Here is a 20,658-nt window from a genome sequence, read left to right as displayed (position 1 = left end):
TGAAGAATTAAATGGTTGTAAAGGTCAATGCTAACATTTTCTATTACTGTCCTTAGTGTATACATACCTTTCATCTTAAAAGATTCCAGTATGCACTTTCAGATATGCTGATGTACCTGAATTAGAAAGAAGAATCCATATTAATAATATTTAAAGTTAGACTTCATTTTTATTCTTGAAAACATAGCCAACTTTGTAACATGTTTTGACAGTAACTATGGAGTTTGATGTGCCCTTAAACACCTTCCTTACAGGATGGTCATTTAATTTATCTTCTACTAGAATATCTAAATTCACCATTTAAAGACCACTTCACAGTTAATGAAAGTTAGAGCTGAGAGGTATTTTGAAGACTATTATCTTGTCTATTCCTCTAAGTTCTCTAACTGGGATCATTGGATAGCCTTTTCTGAATAATAATCATGAAATCCCAGTAGAATATAACACTGATCTCTGGGTTGGTTGAGGCTTGGCTGAGCCAGTTTTGCTTAACACTGTGTCAGGTATCCTGGATCTGCTTATCCATTGTCAGTAGGTCAGCAGAGCAACTCAGCTTGCTGCATCTAATTTGACCAATAGGCTAACTGGACATGTTCTCACAACAAGGGCAGAAGCAGGAAAGGTCAAGCAAAACCAAACATGTCTCTTAAGGCCTGTGCTCATAAATAGCATGGTTTTGCATCTATCCATACTCTCTTGGCCAAAGCAAGTCATGTGGCCAAGGCAACAGTCAGGGGGCACAGCGAGGCTGCGGCATAAATGTGGATGCATGCAGAAATGGGCTCAATAATTAATTTTGGGAAAATGAAAAAGTCACTCTCCCAATAGCACAGGGAGTATAGTGATTAGAGTAATATATTTTTCTAAATGGTCTTTTAAAAATGCATGTCTCTAGGAATGTCTTAAGGAGAGGTATTACTTAAAGAGCATAAGCTTAGGTAACTCATAACATTACACAGTATATTTTTTGTTCCATTTATTTAAATTTCCTGGCCTTGGATGTCTAGGTTCAAGTCCTAACTCTCCTAACTAGTTATCTCTCTGATTTAGGACAAGGGTTCTCAAACTTTATTATACATCAGAGTCATCTGACAGGCTTAAGACACAAATTGCTAGGCTTTCCTCCCAGTGTCTGATTCAATGGGATTGGATTGGGGCTTATGCTGATGGACCAGGTACCACACCTTAAGAAATACTGATATAAGAAATCCAAAAAGTGGATCACTAATAAATATGATAGTTGGTTTCTGTTTTAGGACACCCCAGGATTCCTTTCTCTTTATTTTCATGGCTTTCAATTTTGAAGGTAAATGACTCTCCTAGCCCTGTTCTATGTGTTCCATCTTTTATTCACAGGCATCAATAAATCTGAGAGGATTTTGTACTTCAGCTGAATATCAAATAAACTTGTTTGCCTCATCAGCGAACTGAGGAAATTTAAGAGAAAGAATCTGCCTCCATATTAATTAAACATTTTCAGTATTTAAATCCATCAATCTAAATGTGATTCAATTCAGCAAATAAAAATTGAGTTCTCACTCTAAGATTCTCATATAAATGTTCTTGGAAAAACAGGGAAGGTTAAGAAAAGGATACTACTAATATTTATATTTATTAGTGAATTCCCTAAAGTAGCAGACATTGACTATCATAAACTATTGAAGTACAAAGCCAAGAGGAAATTATTCATTTCTTGAGGTACATCTGGGGCATGACAGAGGATGAACTGTTGAGCACAATCATTTTTGGAAGGGAGTGAATAAATGCAGAATGAATAGTATGGAAATGGCAGTGATAGGAATTGATTCACATCTTGTTATTAATGTTGCTCAGAAAAACAAAAACAGAACCCAAGTTTACGTAGGGCCCAACTCCCCTCTGAATTCAGAGTGTCTTTAAAAAATACTTTCCATTTAATCTTTGCATAACATAACTAAATCTAATATTCAGGGACTGTAAAAGAAACAAATACTATCCATCGTACAAATGGATAAATCAGGTCATTGAAAAACTGTTCTCAAGGTCACAGACCAACTCAGCAAGAGAGATGGGACTAAGATAATTGATTTGTGACTTTCTATCATTCTTAGACTCATTGCTGAGCAAAATTTGTCATCTTTGTCCTTTAGTGAAAAATGAAGATTATTTAAAATATTAATGCCAAAAGATTTATTAATTAATCATGCTAATGAATAGAAGCTGCATTAGAAAGGGTACACATTTTTTTTGCTGTAGCATTATTGCTATTCATAAAAGTAATCAGATTGTGCTTGTTTTAGTTTTGCTTCTATGCTCTGATTTATTCCTAGTGCACAACTTTTCATAACGCTCATAGATAAATGCTAAAAGTAAGAATTTACATTTATAAGGCAAAACCATTCGTAGAAAAAAAAATTTTTTTCAGATTACATGGAGATGGTAAACTTTCTGTACTCCAATCTTGGAATAAAAAAGTAAAGATGTACAAAGTTTTTTATTGAAAGAAAATATGTAAAACTTAAAGGATTAGAGGCTGAAGAGGCATTAAATATATTTTAACTCAATAATATTAATTTTATATTGAGAATAAAAAAAGCCTAAAAAGGAAAAAATGACTCACCCAAGATCACATAGTCAATTTGTATTTTATTTGGGACTCATATCAGAGGCTTCTGCATGAATTAAATTTCACAAAATAATACTTAATACTTTCTATGTTTCCAGACTACTAAAGGATGCAAATATCAAGAAAACATTGTTTACCCTAGAACATACTCTCAAGTAGGCAAGTTAAGACACATACACAAGTGACATTTTTGTTACAAAAAAGTTACACTGTTTTCTTTGGATGAAAACACAAATGATATTCATTTGCTGGGCATGGATGTGAAGAGAACAAGGAAATCATGGGGCGGGGAAGACTTTTGAGATGCCCTAAAAGTGCATCAGATTTTGGGAAAACATGTTAAGAGAAAGCATGAGCAAAATCACAGAAACAAAACTTTGGGCATATATTGAGAAAACAAATATGTTCATATGGCTTGTGTGTAAAGGAGTAATAGAAGACAGGCTTTAAAATAAAACAGAAGAGAGATCGTAACAAGCAGATGGAAGAGTTTGGCTTTTATGAAGTCATCTCTTGCATCTCTCCCTATCTCCAATTTCCATGCTGTGCTTTGGAAATTGGGCTCAAGAAACCTCAATTAATTATTTAATCAACTCATCTGTTCTTTCTTTAAATTTTCATTTCATATTCAAAACTATTTACTATCTGTCATTTGATAAGCATTTTGTGAAATGCATTAGGTTAGGTGATGAGAATTTAAAGATGTATAGAAGATGGTTCTTTTCTTTAAGGAATCTTACAGTTAAGCAAGATGAACAAATATGTAAGCACATAGCTAAAATACAATTTAACAAAAGCTAAGATGTAAGTCTTCATTGGCTGCTAAGAAACTATTTTTTTTCTGGGAGACTTCCTAGAGAAAGGTACATGCTTGAAGAAGGAAGAGAAGTTTCCGGTTGAATAAAGGAGAGGAAGAACATTCCAAAACAGCACTTATAAAAGACGTGCGCTAGATGCTGAGTGAAGTCAGGATATACTATTATGATGATCACAAATATTTAAATCTATTAGAGAAGTTCTAGGAATGTTAGGTCTGCCCTTATCCAGAACGACTCCTTTTTCCTCTTAAGGTCCCTGAAGAAAAGAAATACACAAAGGAAACAAAGGGCAGTAAATACAGGCTTTCTTATTAGCTAGGCCTGTGATCTCACACTGCAGTAGTCTTTTTAACTCTCCTTTATCACATAGCATGGTTTCTTTATCTGACATAGAGGTTGAAACAGTTTTCTTCCCCTTAAGTTCAAATCAGAATTTTAAAATATATCCCCTCAATGAGACAAGAAACCATCCTGTTTTCACTAGGGGAACAGAAGTAGTGAACTATATAGAGGGCTTAATGGGAACCCCGTGCCCATGGCTTAGCACTGAATTGGCCAATAAAGCCTGCTCCTGGGCTTTTCGGGCAAGGCAGTTAGCTTCAAGCCTGGCTGGGTACCAAGGAGGAAGAGAAACCCATCAGAAGAGAGGGAGCCTGGTTTGCTAGGGGCTCAGGGTTCTTAGTGTAGCTACACAAGAGGTAGGAACTGAAAAACAATACAGCTGATAATCATCTCTGGATTTGATCTGTTCTACATTTATTCTGCAATGATCAGATTTGTACTCCAGAAAAGAAGTTTAGGTGCCAAAGTTTTAAAAGTATTGGTAAGTAACAGCTCTTTCTATAAGGAATATTTCAAGTTTTCCACAATGTCAGAATATGGACACTTTTGTCAAGGGGGATTTCTACACCACGTACCAAGACAGAGTGCTGCAGGCTGGTGTCTCAAGGTATCATTAGCCTCTTACAACCCCATGAGTGTATGGGAAAATCCTGAATAAATTGGTATGGGGCCACCACACCACAGCTAATTTAGTACATTACAAAAATTAAACTGTTGCAAAACCCATCAGCATTTACTATAAATATGACTTTGTAGAAAGCCTTAAAATTTTTTTGGCTTTTCTTTGTTTGCCCCAGCTTTATTGAAGTATAAATGACCAATAAAATCGTAAGATATTTAAAGTGTACAATGTGATGGTGTGATATACGTATGTATTGTGAAAGGATTTTCCCCAAGTTAATTAACACATCCATCACCTCACATATTTACCTTTTGTGCGTGTGTGTGAGAACATTTAGAGAGTAGAGAACATTTAGAGAACATTAGAGAGTAGAAACTCTCTCAGCAAATTTCAATTATATAATACACTGTTATCAACTAGAGTCAGCATGATATATGTTAGATCTTCAGATTTGATTCATCTTATGACTGAAAGTTTGTCCTTTGACCAATGCCAACTAAGGAATGTCACTCACCACCTGGTTCTACCAGAATTGAGTTATCAGCCACTGCAGTCGCTGACCTACCATAAAACCTGGAGAGAAATCAGGGCAGAGATCAGGAAGCAAGTGCCTGTACTCTGGGAAAACTGACAGAACAGGCTCTCAGGGGGTTAGATATTTTCAGGAGATTTTTTATGAACCCAGATTCTTGTATCTTTCCCATACTTAGAAAAGCACAAAACTATTAACTAAAATATCTGTTCCTCTTGACTAGCAGCAACTTTCAATCAAGATGTATGCTTGACTGCACGTACCCAATCCATGAGCATGGAACATCTTTTCACATATTTGTGTCTTTTTCATTTTCTTTTCATCAATGTTTTATAGTAGTGTACAGATCTTTCATTTCCTTGATTAAATTTACTCCTAAGTATTTTATTCTTTTTAATGCAATTGTAAATAGTAGGTGGGTTTGTTTTACTAATTTCTCCTCCTGACAATTCATTATTTATGTATAGGAATGCAACCGATTTTTGTATATAGATTTTGTATCCTGCAACTTTATTCAATTTGTTTATCCTACCAGTTTTTTCGTGGAGTTTTCAAGATTTTCTATATACAATATTATGTCATCTGCAAACAGAGACAATTCTACTTCTTTTCTTCTGATTTAGATGTTTTTTATTTCTTTTTCTTGTCTAATTTCTCTAAGATGTCCAGTACTATGTGAAAAAAAAGTGGCAAGAGTGGGCATGCTTGTCTTATTTCTGATCTTAGAGAGAAAGCTTCTAGCTTTTTACCATTGAGTATTATGTTAGGTATTGGCTTGTCATATATGGCCTTTATTATGTGAGATACGTTTTCTCTATACCCGGTTTGTTAAGAAGTTTTTTTTTTTTTTAGTCATGAGCGGATGTTGAATTTTGTCAAATACTTTTTCTGCATCTATTGAGATGATCGTATGATGTTTGTTCTTCTTTTTCTTAATGTGATATATCACATTGATTGATTTGTGGATGTTGAACCATCATTGCATCCCTGGCATAAATCATGAATATCTGAATCATGGTGTCTGATCCTTTTAATGTGTTGTTGAATTCAGTTTGTTCATATTTTCTTAAGGATTTTTGCATCTATGCTCATCAGGAATACTGATCTGTAATTTTCTTTTCTTGTAGTGTCCTTATCTGGCTTTGTGATCAAGGTAATGCTGGCCTCATAAAATGAGCTTGAAAGTATTACCTTCTCTTCCATTTTTTGGAAGCATTTAAGAAGGAGTCATATTAGTTCTTCTATGAACGTTTAGTAGAATTCACCAGTGAAGCCATCTGGTCCTGGATTTGTGTTTATTGGGAGGTTTTTGATTACTGATTCAATCTCCTTACTAGTAATTGGTCTATTCAGATTTTCTATTTCTCCATGATTTGATCTTGCCTGCATGTTTTGATGTGGTTGCTTTCTCATTCTTGTTATATGTAGGATTTTCTCAGCTAATTTCTTGTTTTCTTTCAGAGGAAATTTTTTATGTGTGGTTATACAATCAGTGTATCCTTAGGAGGAGAAAAATTCAGGAGACTCTTATGTTGTCATCTTGGTTGACTCCATCTGAGAGCTTTTTAAATTTAATAGACCATAATCTGATTTGTTCTTACTACTTAGCTGAATGTTTTCAGTTTGAGTGAGTTTGAAAATTAGAATAAACATTTACTTCTTAGTTGGTGTCAGTGAAAACCTAAGTGCACTACTATTTTTTGCCAATTATAAGAGATCAATAGAGTCTATTCTTAGGGCCAATTTTATTTCAGTTCATTGGGAATTCCTGCCAACCTAAAGGAGAATTATAGATTTACTTCCTATTAAAAAGGAACATGTAATGGGAATTCTGAATTGTAAGCTTTGCTTACCATTTCTGCTTTAGCAGTGGCACTTCCTGGATTAGATTTATTGTTTACATGGGAATTTTATTGAGATATTTTCATATTTTTTAGAACATATAGACTGGTTTAGCTCTAATTGTAAGTATTTGGGATGTTTATCAATTCACCTTATCATCTACTTTTAATTATTTGTTTTTTATTGATATTTAATTCTCATATGTAATATTCACTCTTTTTTTTAAAAAAAAAAAGCAAGGGCAGAATGGAGGAAACTCGTATGAATAATTTGGCTGTGTGAGACTTGTTTTGGAATGTTTCTGTAGTTTGTAATCAATGTTATATAATGCAAGCTCCTGTTTCATAATGTTGGAACTACTTCAGTAGGACAATGTGCTTTGAGTTTTCAACTAACTGGTCCTCCTTAAAGTGGAAGAATAGCTGAAAGATTCCCATTGAAGTATTCCATTGTAATATGCAATAAAATATTCAAATACTTATTAATCTTTGATCTGTTGATTATCTTATACCCCATCAAATCTCATTCTTCACAAAACACTTCACTTTGTTCCTGAATAATTAAGATTTCAAGATTCATTTTGTTTTTTCCAATTAAGACAGTACATCTTTGAAATCTACATAAGTAAAATTCAGGCTGTTATGGAGTGAATATTCTTCTGTTAGCACAGAGATGTACAGGAATCTTGTAAAAGCCAATTAAGAGAAGACTATAAACTAGGAAGATACTTTTGTAATTTTGTCATTGAATTAGAATAGAAATGAGGCTTAGATGTTTAGATACTACAATTTATTTCAGTATGTTTAATATCCATCATTTCTCTCCACATATCCTTCTTCTCTTTGTCCCATCTCCCACATGATTTTAATTGAATACATATTTGTGTGTATACATATATATGTATGCATTGCTTCAGTAGTAGCAATAACTACAGTTCAAGTCCTGAGTCTGGGATTGTAACAAACATTCACACTGTTATATATCTTGAAACACCAGGATTCTCATATTTTGGAAACAAATCTCAGTGCTATCACTTTGATAAATTAAATGAAGATGTTACAATTTTGTGACCTTGCAGAGGTCGGTTGGTCCCTCTGGTACCTGTTACTTCATCTATAAAATTAGAAAATATAAAGGAATCCAAACAAGATAAAGATCTAGCTTTTTCTTTATCAAAAATCTATTTTACTCTTAGTGATACTGAGCAGGAAAGTCTGTCATTTAATAATCATTTTCAGGCTGGCATGAGTCCAAGGTAATTTTGAAAATCATCAGGAATTTCGTTGAAATTCAAGTCATTTGCTTTGGATTATGGATTATAAAGTACACAAAAAAGAATGAATATAGCAAGCTTATGTGCTGATGAACTCTAAGTTTTGAATTACTTTAGAGAAAAATCTTAAATCTCATGGCAATAATTAATTTAGATTACATCTGTGATACAAAAATTGTCTGCTTACTTAAATCAACTTTAAAAAAGTCTATAATGCAAAAGTTTGTTTCCATGACTCCAAAAATCTGACTGAATGTCTTGCATGGACTGATCTTCCCTTACCTTCTTTAAATAGATTTACTACACTTATAGGAAAAATGTTGCCATTTTACTCTATGGAAAACATAGTGAATGAGGACCCTTATTTAAATGCTGATAAAACTAAAACACATTGGAAAAAAATACCTAAACTCTTTCAGTAGCAAAAATTAGAAAAAATATTAATAAATAACACTTTGGCACAATTACAGTTATTAAAATGATCTCTATAGAAATAAATAAGAACATTTATTTGCTAGATTGCTAAGATATTGATAATAGAGTATAAGAAAATGTCTTACCTTTATAATGTCATAAATTCATACATTTTGTTCACTTTAGTTTTTCTTTTATATTTTACACACCTGGAAACCTAAAATTCAAAGGAGAGGTTACACTACACATTGCATTCTCTAAACTTCTATAAGTATTAGTCAAAGTCAACTTTATGTAATCATGATAAATAATTTTAAGAAATTAAAAATAAAAGGCAATTACATTGATCTGATAAAGGGAATCTTAAAAATATCATACAGCGGGCATCATATCAATGATGAATTATTGAAAGCTTCCCATAAGGCAATAATGCCAGCTATAAGCACTACTTTTCAACAGTTTACTGGAGATCCTAGTGACTACAATTAGAAAAGGAAACAAAACGCATACACATGGAAAATGAGAAAAAAACTGCTGTTATTTATGGATGACATAAAAAATATTATTTTGTACATAAGAAATTCTAAACACTCTACAAACTACGAACTGATAAACAAATGTAGTAAGATTGGTGGACACAAAGTCCATTAAAGTTAATTGTGTTGAAATACAGTGGCAACATTAAAAATTTTTTTAATGAATACTATTTTCAGTAGCATAAAAATACTCAGGAATATACTTAACAAAGGATATGCAAGACTTTTACCAGAAAACTACAAAATATTATAAGCAAAAATCAAAGAAAACCTAAAGAAATGTAATGAAATACCATGTCCATGGATTGAAAGACAATGCACATAAAACTGTCAATTTAAAACAAATTGATGTATAGATTAAAAATTCAGTGTCAATCAGAAATCCAAACTCCCAAAAGTTAGTTTTAGTGGGGGATGATTAAAACCTGATTCTAAATTTATGTGGAAACACAAACAGCAATTTCAAAGACAAACAAATTTGGAATATTTACATTAATGGATATCAATAATTATTACAAAGCTATACTAGTAGTACTGTACTGGTACAAGGATAGATAAATAGGCAAAAAATAGAGTCCTGAACATACATATATAGTCACCTAAGTTATGACAAAGGTAACACTACAGTGTAGTTCAAGTACACTTCAAGTACAGTGTAGCGGGGAAAGGTGATTCTTTTCAGTAACCAGTTCTGGGACAATGGGGTACTCCAAGCCATATACAAATACTAACTTATCAGAGATAAATTATAGATATAAATATAACATAAAAATAAAGATTTTTAGAAGAAAAAACAGGTGAATTTATTGATGAATTGAGATATGCTTTCATAAACAGGAACACAAAAATTGGTAGACAAAAAAGATTAATTAGACAAATTAAAATTAAGGGCATATATTCATTAAAAGACAACTTTAAGATAATGAAAAAGGAATAAATAGAGTGAGAAATATTTGCAAAACATATATCTCTCACAAAGGCCTTATGTCTAGAATATATAAAACAAAACAATGGTAAAATGACAGGCAAGCCAATAGGAAAATGATAAGCAAAGACTTGAAAGGCATTTTACAAAAGAAGATAGCCAAATGAAAAGATGGTCAATATTTAGCCATAAAAGAAACGCAAATTAAAGCCAAAATGCAATACCACTACATAACTGCCAAAATTAATTAGTTTTAAAAAGGAAATAATACAAAATTTTTGTCAGGTTATGAATAACTGGAAATCTATGTGTGTTGGAGGTCAAGACCGTTGTTAATCTTGTGCAATGAGGGGAGCTTCTCAGGTGCTTGTAATGTTGTGTGTCTTACTATGGGTGCTGATGAAATATATGTGTTCAGTTTATGAAAAATTAATTGTACTTATACTCCTTATCTTTCCACTTTTCTCTATTACACCTCCATAGAAGTATAGAATAAAAAGTGATCTAGCTGTATGAAGAAGATATAGCCAAAATGTCAGCACAATGCATACATTTATCCATTTATTTTTAATTTTTTTTTGAATTATTTATTTAGGATAATTTACTGATAGTGAATTCCTAGATGAAAGATATAAAATACTTTGCAGTTTTTAATGCAATATTGCCAGAACTTTCCTCATAAAGAAAGCCAAATTTCTATCAAATTTACACAGGGAAAAAAAAATACAGTGGTATTCCTGTAGCCTTAACTATATTTGATTTTGTCACACTTTTTTCTGTAATTAAAAGTCATCTATTACATTTTATATTTTTATTTCATTTTACTTTACTGACTTTACCTTTTGTTTTTCCTTTGGAAGAATTATCTATTCATATCCTTTGACTACAAATAGACTAGGAATTTAGCTCCATGTTTAAATTTCAATCTGCAGAAATATTCCTGCCCTCATCTCCAACAGAAGGTGTATACTGTGTCACACCGTTACCAGATAGTCATAAACTGAGCAAGCAATCTAATACAGATTCTGTGCTGTGTAATTATTAGCTCCTACCTGCTGAGTCTGAGTTCATTAGAGAAAGCATTAGGGGGCTGCGTGTCTCTCACTGATTGTATGCGCAGCATCTATGAACTTTAATGGAATTTACATGCACATGTTCAGGAGGGTTTCAATAGGCACATTTTAAAATAACCATTTTCTAACTGCAGTGATACACTACAGGTTTTCCAGTTATATGGAACTCTTGGGGACTAGATTCATTTAGGCTTTGACTTCAATTAGCACAGTGCACCCACAGGAAACCTTTATGGCATTTTAAGTGTGTTTGCTATCCTGTGTTACAGCTTACACAAGCAGAGCTATGCTTGCATGCTCAATTTTTTAAGCCATAATATTTTTCGGTTTTTCAACAGACTTTGGCTTTATGTGGTTGCTTGGATGAAGGAAAGAGATTGGTTTTATAATTGAAGTTGGTCTCAGGTTTACCGGAGACTTTTTTTTTTTAATCAGAAGGTTTTTAAACAACTTTTCATTGGAAGTTTCTCATTAAAAAAGCATAACCCCCTTTTCTTAGTCATGTCTTTCTCTGCACATTTAAGTGCTGGATCTCTGGAACTGGCTGAGAAGCTCACTCATAAAATCTGGGCCTCTAATTCTGTTGGGTTTATTAAAGGCAAATCGTTCTTTTTGTGTTCAGTGTGATAGTTGTACAGGAAAATCATGATTGCTGTGTGTCTCCTCTTGTTCTCCAGTGGTTCACTTCATCAAGGAAAACAACAGTGAATTTCAATTATACACATGAAAAGAGGATGGTATCTACATGGGTCTATCCAGAGTTTTAAGAAGCATAAGTCAATTTTTCAGAGAAATAAAACTAATAGTGTTATATGTTTAAATTTGGCACATAAATTCAGAAACACACTTTGCTTTGTAGGTATGTCAATGTTAAAAGCATCCGCAACAGGCAACCACTACAGACTTATAAATCAGAGGTTCTCAAACATTTTAGTGCATCCGGATCACCAGGAGAGTTTATTAGAGCCTAGATTGTAGATCCCCATTCCTAAAATTTCTGATTCATAACACCTGCCTGAGACTCTGAATTTTTAACAAATTCCCAGGTGATGGTGAGACAGGCTGGGACCTGGGACCTGGGACCTGGGACTCTTTACTGCCCTGCTTGTACTTGGACAAACGTCTCCTAGAGGACAGAATACAAAGAAACTATAAGGAACTAAAAATAACTGCATGCATGGACAGTTGGGGCAAATTATGAACAAGATACGAAAAGGCCAAAACCCAGCTGCTACTTCTGGGGTGCTGGGAGCAAAAGCAGGGTACTGCACATGATCCCTGCACACAGCATGTCCAAGCGGGTGGGCAGACCACCTAAGTCACCTGCCTGCCCAGCCCATGGTCTGCCCCTACTCTCACTGCATTTAAGGGACCAGCTCACCTCGCCTCAGGGAGAGGGCAAGGACACCTCTTTCTCCCTGTGCTACAGAACGAGTCCCAGTAAAGCCTTGCCAGAATTCTTTGTTTGGCCTCTTAACAATTTCTATTGATTAAGGAGTCCAAGGACCCTGGTTGGTAAAAAATGATGCTGCTGGTCTGGATACCTCATGCTAAGAACCACTGATACAGATAAAAGCAGTATTCCAGATATAACTGCAGCCTTTCCTCCATCCTAGAAACCCTACTAGAAGGCAAATTTTTGAGTGTGATATTATTTTAAGAATAAGCATATATCTACTTTATTTACAAAATAAACTTAACAAGTTTGGTATTGTAGTGGTAACAAATTTTGGCACACCCCAAGTGTACCTGAACACAGCAGTTGAGGCTGGCTTCTGGAAAGGCTCCCCAGTAGAACAGTTTCTAGTTGCCCCTCCTCCACTTGCCTTTGCTGCTGTTTTCATCCAATGTCTCAATCTTTTCTAGGTCCACCACTCACTGCAGTCACGCTCTGACTCCTGCTTTTCTACCTCACATAGTCTCCATATGCAGAATGTTTTAAACTTCTACTGTGCCTTTCTGTATATTCCGGAAACTTCTCTGCAGTTTCTCCATTAGGTCACACCTAAACAGGGTGCCAATCAATTTTTGATACTTCCATGTGTCAGTAACCTACATCCTCTTATGCTTCCTGGCCATGGCAAGAACTTCTACTTCTCCCGAAAACCAGAAAGGTGTTCATCATCCCATTTCGAAGAACTTAAATTTAGTTTAAATAGTAAAGGAAGAGGGAGGTTTCACCCTGTGCTTCACAGAGGTGCCCACCCTACACAGTGTTTAAAGCATGAAGTCAAGCGTGCATCATAATTTCCACTACAGACATTCAGTTTAAGCTCTAATCATGACTTTGAATTATGGGTACAATTAATAACATAAATTCATGCTAAAGGGTGATTTTATGCCCAGCTACTTGCTGTTTTAAATGAGAGAGGCTAAAGCATGCCAACCCAATGCTATTCTCTTTTCCGTGACAACTTATTTAAATTTTTGTACATTAAGTTAATTTCAAACTGCACTAAACACATTTGGGCTCTCAGAGGGTAGTCGCTAGTTTTAATCTGCTTTAATCCTTTATGCATTGTTTTAACGTCGTGCAGTTTTATTTACATCTAATAGAGTTTACCTTTAATTCACTTCAGGAAAGCTTCCTATGGTAACCTGCTGTTTGCTCATTCTGGAATGGTCTTGTCTCTGCCACCCCTCTCCTCACTTCCTCTCTGTTCATGGAAATTGTCATATTTTGAGGCACAACTCAAGTTCCTGTTCCAATTATTCTTTCCATCCTTGTACCCCTTGTCCCCCTAATGAAAGCTTTTTACAGAATTTTGTGTTGTTTGAGTCATTTTTAATTTTCTATTAGTGCCTAGTAAGGTGCTTTGTGTATAAAGGTGATAATTTCTGTTATTAAAAATAACCAATTCATTAAGTAGTTACTGAGTATTAACTACGTGTTAGGTCCAATGGAAGAGACTGGCATTATAGACAGAAAGAGTATAAGACCCAGTGGAACTCATAGTCTAAGGGGAGCACACAGGCATGCACGCAAACCAAAAAGTATAAAACAGTTTTATAATAAACATACCGCCAGAGTGCTCTGACAGCACCAAAAACAGTATAACTCTCCAGTTCTTGGGAATTAGGGAGGACTCTGCATAGGACATAACATATGAGCTGTCTTAAAGTAAAAAAAATTACTGGATAGAAAAGAGAAAAAACCTTTCTTCCAAGAGTTAATGGCATGTACAAATCACAGACTTGCAAGTTGACACAGAAGGTGGCACACAATATGGTTGCAGAATATGAATTTGTGTTTCCATCACTGGTCAAATACTTGTGCCTTTTATTATGTTTTTAAAAATTTTACTGAAGTATAGTTGATTTACAATGTTAGTTTCAGCTGTATAGCAAAGTGATTCAGTTATATACAAAAGAATCTTCCCAGATTCTTTTCCATTATAGGTTATTACAAGATATTGCATATAGTTCCCTGTGCTATACAGTAGGTCCTTGCTGTTTATATATATTTTATATATAGTAGTGTGTATCTGTTAATTCCAAACTCTTAATATATCCCTCCCCCTCTTTCCCCCTTGGTAACCATCAATTTGCTTTCTGTGTCTTTGAGTCTATTCTGTTTTGTAAATAAGTTCATTTGTATCCTTTTTGCCTTTTTGTCTTTCTATTCTTGCCTCTCTAATGGATGTGCCCACGATAAGAACTGAGTGGAAAACAATCCTGGTACCTCAAGAAACGACTAATTAACCCCTCATAAATCTCATCACTAAAAACAGAGATATCAATCAGTCTAGTTGAGATTCAAGCAACAGTCATAAATCCTAGAAGTATGACATCATTTCTCATATTCACACACAGGGTAGACACTTTTTGAGGATCAACAATTTGCATGATACTGGACTGGTTACCAGAGAAGGTATAAATAAGTCAGTCAATGTAGTAGAGGAAAAGACAGACACAAGTAATAATAAACATATTCTCTTGTACAGAGAATTTGCATAGTGTGTATTTTAGTGGGGTGGAGCAGAGAATGATGACACATAGCAGGGACAATATGGGCGTGTTCATGAGGAAGGTAGCAATGCCAGTGAATTTTACCTGCAGGGTAGCACTTGAAATGGGGGAAGGGAAACCTAGCCAGAGAAATTGGAACAAAAATAACCAGCAGGTTGTAACTATTTAGTATAATAAAATCAACACTCTAGAAGGCCCATCTTGATTTGGGAGTTTCTTTTCTTGCCCTTCAGGGCCATACACCCTGGTAAAAACAGAGTAATATTTGCCACTGACTAATTTCACAGCGTCTGAAGTCTGATAAAATAAAGAGCACCTGAAAGAAGGATCAAATTCAATATGGTTCATCCATAATGTCATCCAACCAAATATTAAAGAGACTTTAAATAAACAGCTTAGGGCTTCCCTGGTGGCGCAGTGGTTGAGAGTCCGCCTGCCGATGCAGGGGACACGGGTTCGTGCCCCGGTCCGGGAAGATTCCACATGCCGCGGAGCGGCTGGGCCCGTGAGCCATGGCCGCTGAGCCTGCGCGTCCGGAGCCTGTGCTCCGCAATGGGAGAGGCCACAACAGTGAGAAGCCCGCGTACCGGAAAAAAAAAAAAAAAATAGCAGCTTATCTAAAAAAAAGAAAAAGAAATAGTTGCTGTGAATTTTTTAGAGCATCATCTAATCTGTTCATCACTGGTGCCATGAGACATCAGTTATGTAGATCTATCTTAATAATAATAAAGGAGGACACCATTTCAATGGAGTAGGAGTCTTCCATAACTGGTGCATCAGCATCATGAGAGTTCCAGAGGAGGCATCCCTGGGTAAGCCTTGTTTAGGATGTTATTTACTTATGGTCAGGCTTCCTCAGATTTGGAAGCACTCAGGCAATATGCTGACAGGTCAGATCAAGAGAACACACTGAATAAGCTGACCTTTGCTCTTCACTGGAGTGAGAAATATTTATGAGGCTAAATTTTCTCTTAGAGTGCAAAGCCTAGAGGAGAACTGTTACTCAGGCTCTGTCACTCAATAGAAAGAACAAGGGCATGGAATTTGGAGTCAGAAGGTCTGAAATCAAGTTGTAGTTCTATAACTCACAAGCTATTCGACTTTGACCAAGGTACTCTATCTCTCTGAGGTTCTGTTTCTCCCTTCGAATCCATGTATAACTAATATTGGCATTATCTACAGGTTTGCTATGAAGATGATGAGAAAAAATAAAAGTGTTTTATATAACATATGTAATTGCCAATTCATATTATTATTACTTTTATAGTTGAAACCTCAATGTGCTATATAACTATGTTGGAATAAACCAGGGGTCTTTCATCTTTCTTTTTTCACTGCATGTTAAGATTTTCTACCCAGAGATCTCATGAGATTTTGTTTGCTTATATTCATGTTTCCTCTTTTTTGTTGTTGTTGCTATTAAGATTTCTTTTAAAGAAAGGCCACTTAAAGTGACAATTTCTAACTCTTAAGACTTCTGCCATTTCCTCAAACTGAAAGGCTTTTCACATTACCCCATCTGGTATTTGATGTAAAATATAAAGCCCCATTATGTGCTAATTTGTCTATAGAATGTGGCCTTACAACTGTAATTAGTTCTTTTAAGTTTCTTCCTGCCATGGATGGTATTTTTTCTGAATAAATGATAATATGGGATTGTCTGTGTCAGAACAACATCCAGGAGCACAGACTAGCACCAATCTCACTCCCAGCCCCCCGAAAAAGCAATCTCTGGGTTTTTTTGTTTTTGTTTTTTTTAATTCATGATGTCTATTTATTCCCCACACGTTACGTTAGGCTCGTCACCATGGCTAGCTAGCTGTATATTTCCAAGAATACACAGCTCAGAAGCCAGGAGAAGTTTTGTCTTCCATAAAGGGTAGCACCTGCCCTATCACTCTATTGCTACACCCTTTGTGGAAGCAATGTCAAAATGTACCCAGAGACATGATCAGGGAGACCTGCTTCCTAAGTAGAAAGCAATTAAGATTCCAAACCATTCTTTATTTAGACCTAAAAAAGAACAGCACAAGCTGAATATAAATAAATTACCCAAATATTAATGCAGTGGTAATTAGAATTGTGAATTTAGCAGGTCTGGAAATAAGATTTTAAAAATCGTGTAATTACATATAATATTTACATCCTATAGGTCTTTGTGTAACATGCAACTCAACATGTACTTTAAATTATGATTTGTTATTTGCATCATAAAAAGCAAAATATTCTGGCAATAAGCACAAGACCTTAGCAATATTTGGGATGTTACACAAGACCTGGGAGGAAGCTCTCCAGGGACTTGAGAAACTCATCTTTAAAGATAGTTCAAAAGGGCCAAGGTAAAGCATTAAACACAAAATTACAATATGTTAAAACAAGCGGAATTGGAGATATAGACACATTTCTAGAGCAATAAGATATTGTGAACTAAGGAAGTGTCAGTGAAAATGGTGAGAAGAAATACATTTTTAAAAATTGGGGAAATACAACTGACAAGAATGAGTAAGTGTTTTAATATGGAGGTAAGGGGTTAAAAGAGTAAATAGTAAATAATAATTTCCAGGCTTTGAGTTTGGAGTACTAGGTGGTACCAATATTTCATATGGGAATTATAGTGGAAAATGAGCTTTAGAATAAGGACAGGAAGTATATTGATAATTTGAACATTCTGAAATGGATATGTCTTTGGGGTATTGAGAAAGGAGTATCCCGTAGGCAGTTAAAGTACATATGTATAGAGCTTGGAGGAATGTCAGGGCTAAACTTACAGATTTAAAAGTCATTTATACATAGATCCTAATTAAAACTATGAAGTGGAGGAGAAGTGAGAAAAGCATAGAAGACGGAAAGTAACTCTGAAGGATACCAAGGATATGCAGAGTAAGAAAACTTAATAGCAGAGACTTAGAGGGAATAGTTAAGAAGGAAATTGAGAAAGAAAGGATGTTACTGAACCCAATGGAACAATAAGTTTTAGGAGGGAAAAATTGGTCAATAGAATCCAGTACAGCCAATGTGGACAAGGATTATAGAGTGTTCATTGGATTTAGCACCTGGGATGACTCTGATGCCTCTGTTGACATAATGAAAGCTATTTGTTTCAACGGAGTAGTTTTGGTAAAGCACCAAGTAGGCTGTGGACTGTTGGGGCCAGAGCGGGGGTGGGGTGGGGGGATTACTAGAAATTCAAAGTGTAGGCATGGCTGGCAAGAGAAAGAGAACAAAGAAGATGACTACATGGGGAGGAGGATGCAGGTTCAAAAAAGGTTATTTTTGTTTTTTGGCCGAGGAAGGGAAAACTTGAGGATTGGTATGGTCAGAGGAAAACAGCCAAAGGAGAGAAAGGGCTTGGAGGTAAAAGAGAGGAAGGAGAGACTCTCTGGAACAGGAACCCTGCAGTATCAAGAGAGGCTGGCATTCAGGAAATTGTTTAAAATTCATCTTAAATAAAAAGATAGTATTATTTCCTTGGAGAATGGAGTGAAAGAGATAAAGCTGAATTCCAGTGTAGATAAGTTTAGGAAAGTTGGATGGGACACCAAAGCAGTCCAAATATGTCTATTCATGTCTAGATAAATTTACATGTGAGAGAAGCTTTTGTTTATGCCTGCCTGTACATGTACACAAAATTGGCTTTTGGGGAAAAATATGTGCAAACTATGGTTGATCACAAAAGCTTTTGCACAGCAAAGGAAACCATAAAGAAGACAAAAAGACAACCCTCAGAATGGGAGAAAATATTTGCAAATGAAGCAACTGACAAAGGATTAATCTCCAAAATTTACAAGCAGCTCATGCAGCTTAATAACAAAAAAACAAACAACCCAATCCAAAAATGGGCAGAAGACCTAAATAGACATTTCTCCAAAGAAGATATACAGAGTGCCAACAAACACATGAAAGAATGCTCAACATCACTAATCATGAGAGAAATGCAAATCAAAACGACAATGAGATATCATCTCACACCAGTCAGAATGGCCATCATCAAAAAATCTAGAAACAACAAATGCTGGAGAGGGTGTGGAGAAAAGGGAACCCTCTTACACTGTTGGTGGGAATGTAAATTGATACAGCCACTGTGGAGAACAGTATGGAGGTTCCTTAAAAAGCTACAAATAGAACTACCATATGACCCAGCAATCCCACTACTGGGCATATACCCTGAGAAAACCATAATTCAAAAAGAGTCATGTACCAAAATGTTCATTGCAGCTGTATTTACAATAGCCCAGAGATGGAAACAACCTAAGTGTCCATCATCGGATGAATGGATAAAGAAGATGTGGCACATATATACAATGGAATATTACTCAGCCATAAAAAGAGATGAAATTGAGCTATTTGTAATGAGGTGGATAGACCTAGAGTCTGTCATACAGAGTGAAGTAAGTCAGAAAGAGAGAGACAAATACCGTATGCTAACACATATATATGGAATTTAAGAAAAAAAAAATGTCATGAAAAACCTAGGGGTGAAACAGGAATAAAGACACAGACTTACTAGAGAATGGACTTGAGGCTATGGGGAGGGGGAAGGGTAAACGGTGACAAAGCGATAAAGAGGCATGGACATATATACACTACTAAACGTAAGGTAGATAGCTAGTGGGAAGCAGCCGCATAGCACAGGGAGATCAGCTCGGTGCTTTGTGACCGCCTGGAGGGGTGGGATAGGGAGGGTGGGAGGGAGGGAGACGCAAGCGGGAAGAGATATGGGAACATATGTGTATATATAACTGATTCATTTTGTTGTGAAGCTGAAACTAACATACCATTGTAAAGCAATTATACTCCAATAAAGATGTAAAAAAAAAAGAATGGTTTTATCCATCATATCCATTAATACTATCTGTGAACTATGTGAAGTACTTTCCTGCCACTGCATCTATGATTTGGGACCTGAATTATGCAATGCACAAAATTGTATCATATCTTCTGCTTTTTTTTCACCTAAGTCTTTATGGAATTGATTTCCTTAACAAATAAAATACGTGGAATAAGAAATCCAATAGTTTCTGATTTAAAAGACCTCTCTAGCACATTAAAATAATATTAGCAGATAACTTTCTAGAGATAAATCTTAGCATTTTCAAGAGGAGTAGAGAAGCATTTGTTTTTCTATCAAGAAGAATGGCCCTTCAGAGAGGTCTATTGATTTCATAGAGATGTGAAAAAGAATAATGGCTAACTGAAAATAGCAGTGGGGGTGAGAAATGATACTGCTCTAACTCCTTAGTAAACATAAGAAATTAGATTAGGCAATTAAGGCCAAATGAGCCTGATTCTTATATCCTGCAGGGAAACACCCTCTGCAGTGCATTCAGGGCTGAGACTGCAACTTGGATATTTCTAAAACTCCAGAACCTAGCACAGAGTTTGTCACAGGAACAAAAGAAGGAAAGTGTGGAAAAACAAATAGAAGGAAAGAAATTATTTGCACTGAAGAAGTTAGAATATATAAACTAAGTAATAATAAAAGAAAAAAACATAAAAGGGTTAAGTAAACAGTAAGAAAAAAATTAAGGACTCTTGCTTCAATAAATGCAAAATGTCAAGATGAGAAGATTGTAACTGGTCAAACCACATTTAGAAATTATATACAGTTCTGGATGCCAAAGCACAAGTGAGATGTTAAAAAATTGTGTGAGCAGAGGAAAGATTTTCCAGAAGATTAGTCTAGAAATGATGTCATGGGAGTAGCAAT

At 35.2% G+C, this 20,658-nt stretch overlaps 1 long non-coding RNA gene across 1 annotated transcript in view; it reads right to left on the bottom strand.

Moving 5' to 3' along the window:
* LOC141278474 (uncharacterized) overlaps window positions 1-20,658 on the bottom strand; it is a 214,038-nt gene that overhangs the window by 67,339 nt on the left and 126,041 nt on the right. Inside the window, exons 2-3 of the long non-coding RNA XR_012331232.1 lie at window positions 8,595-8,665; window positions 68-116 (exon numbers count right to left, since the gene is read on the bottom strand). This is a non-coding gene — a long non-coding RNA (uncharacterized lncRNA). The remainder of the gene's footprint in view (window positions 1-67; window positions 117-8,594; window positions 8,666-20,658) is intronic.

Source organism: Tursiops truncatus, chromosome 4 (genome assembly GCF_011762595.2).
Source record: "Tursiops truncatus isolate mTurTru1 chromosome 4, mTurTru1.mat.Y, whole genome shotgun sequence".
Lineage (NCBI taxonomy): Eukaryota > Metazoa > Chordata > Mammalia > Artiodactyla > Delphinidae > Tursiops > Tursiops truncatus.
This window is presented reverse-complemented; position numbering and strand designations above follow the sequence as displayed.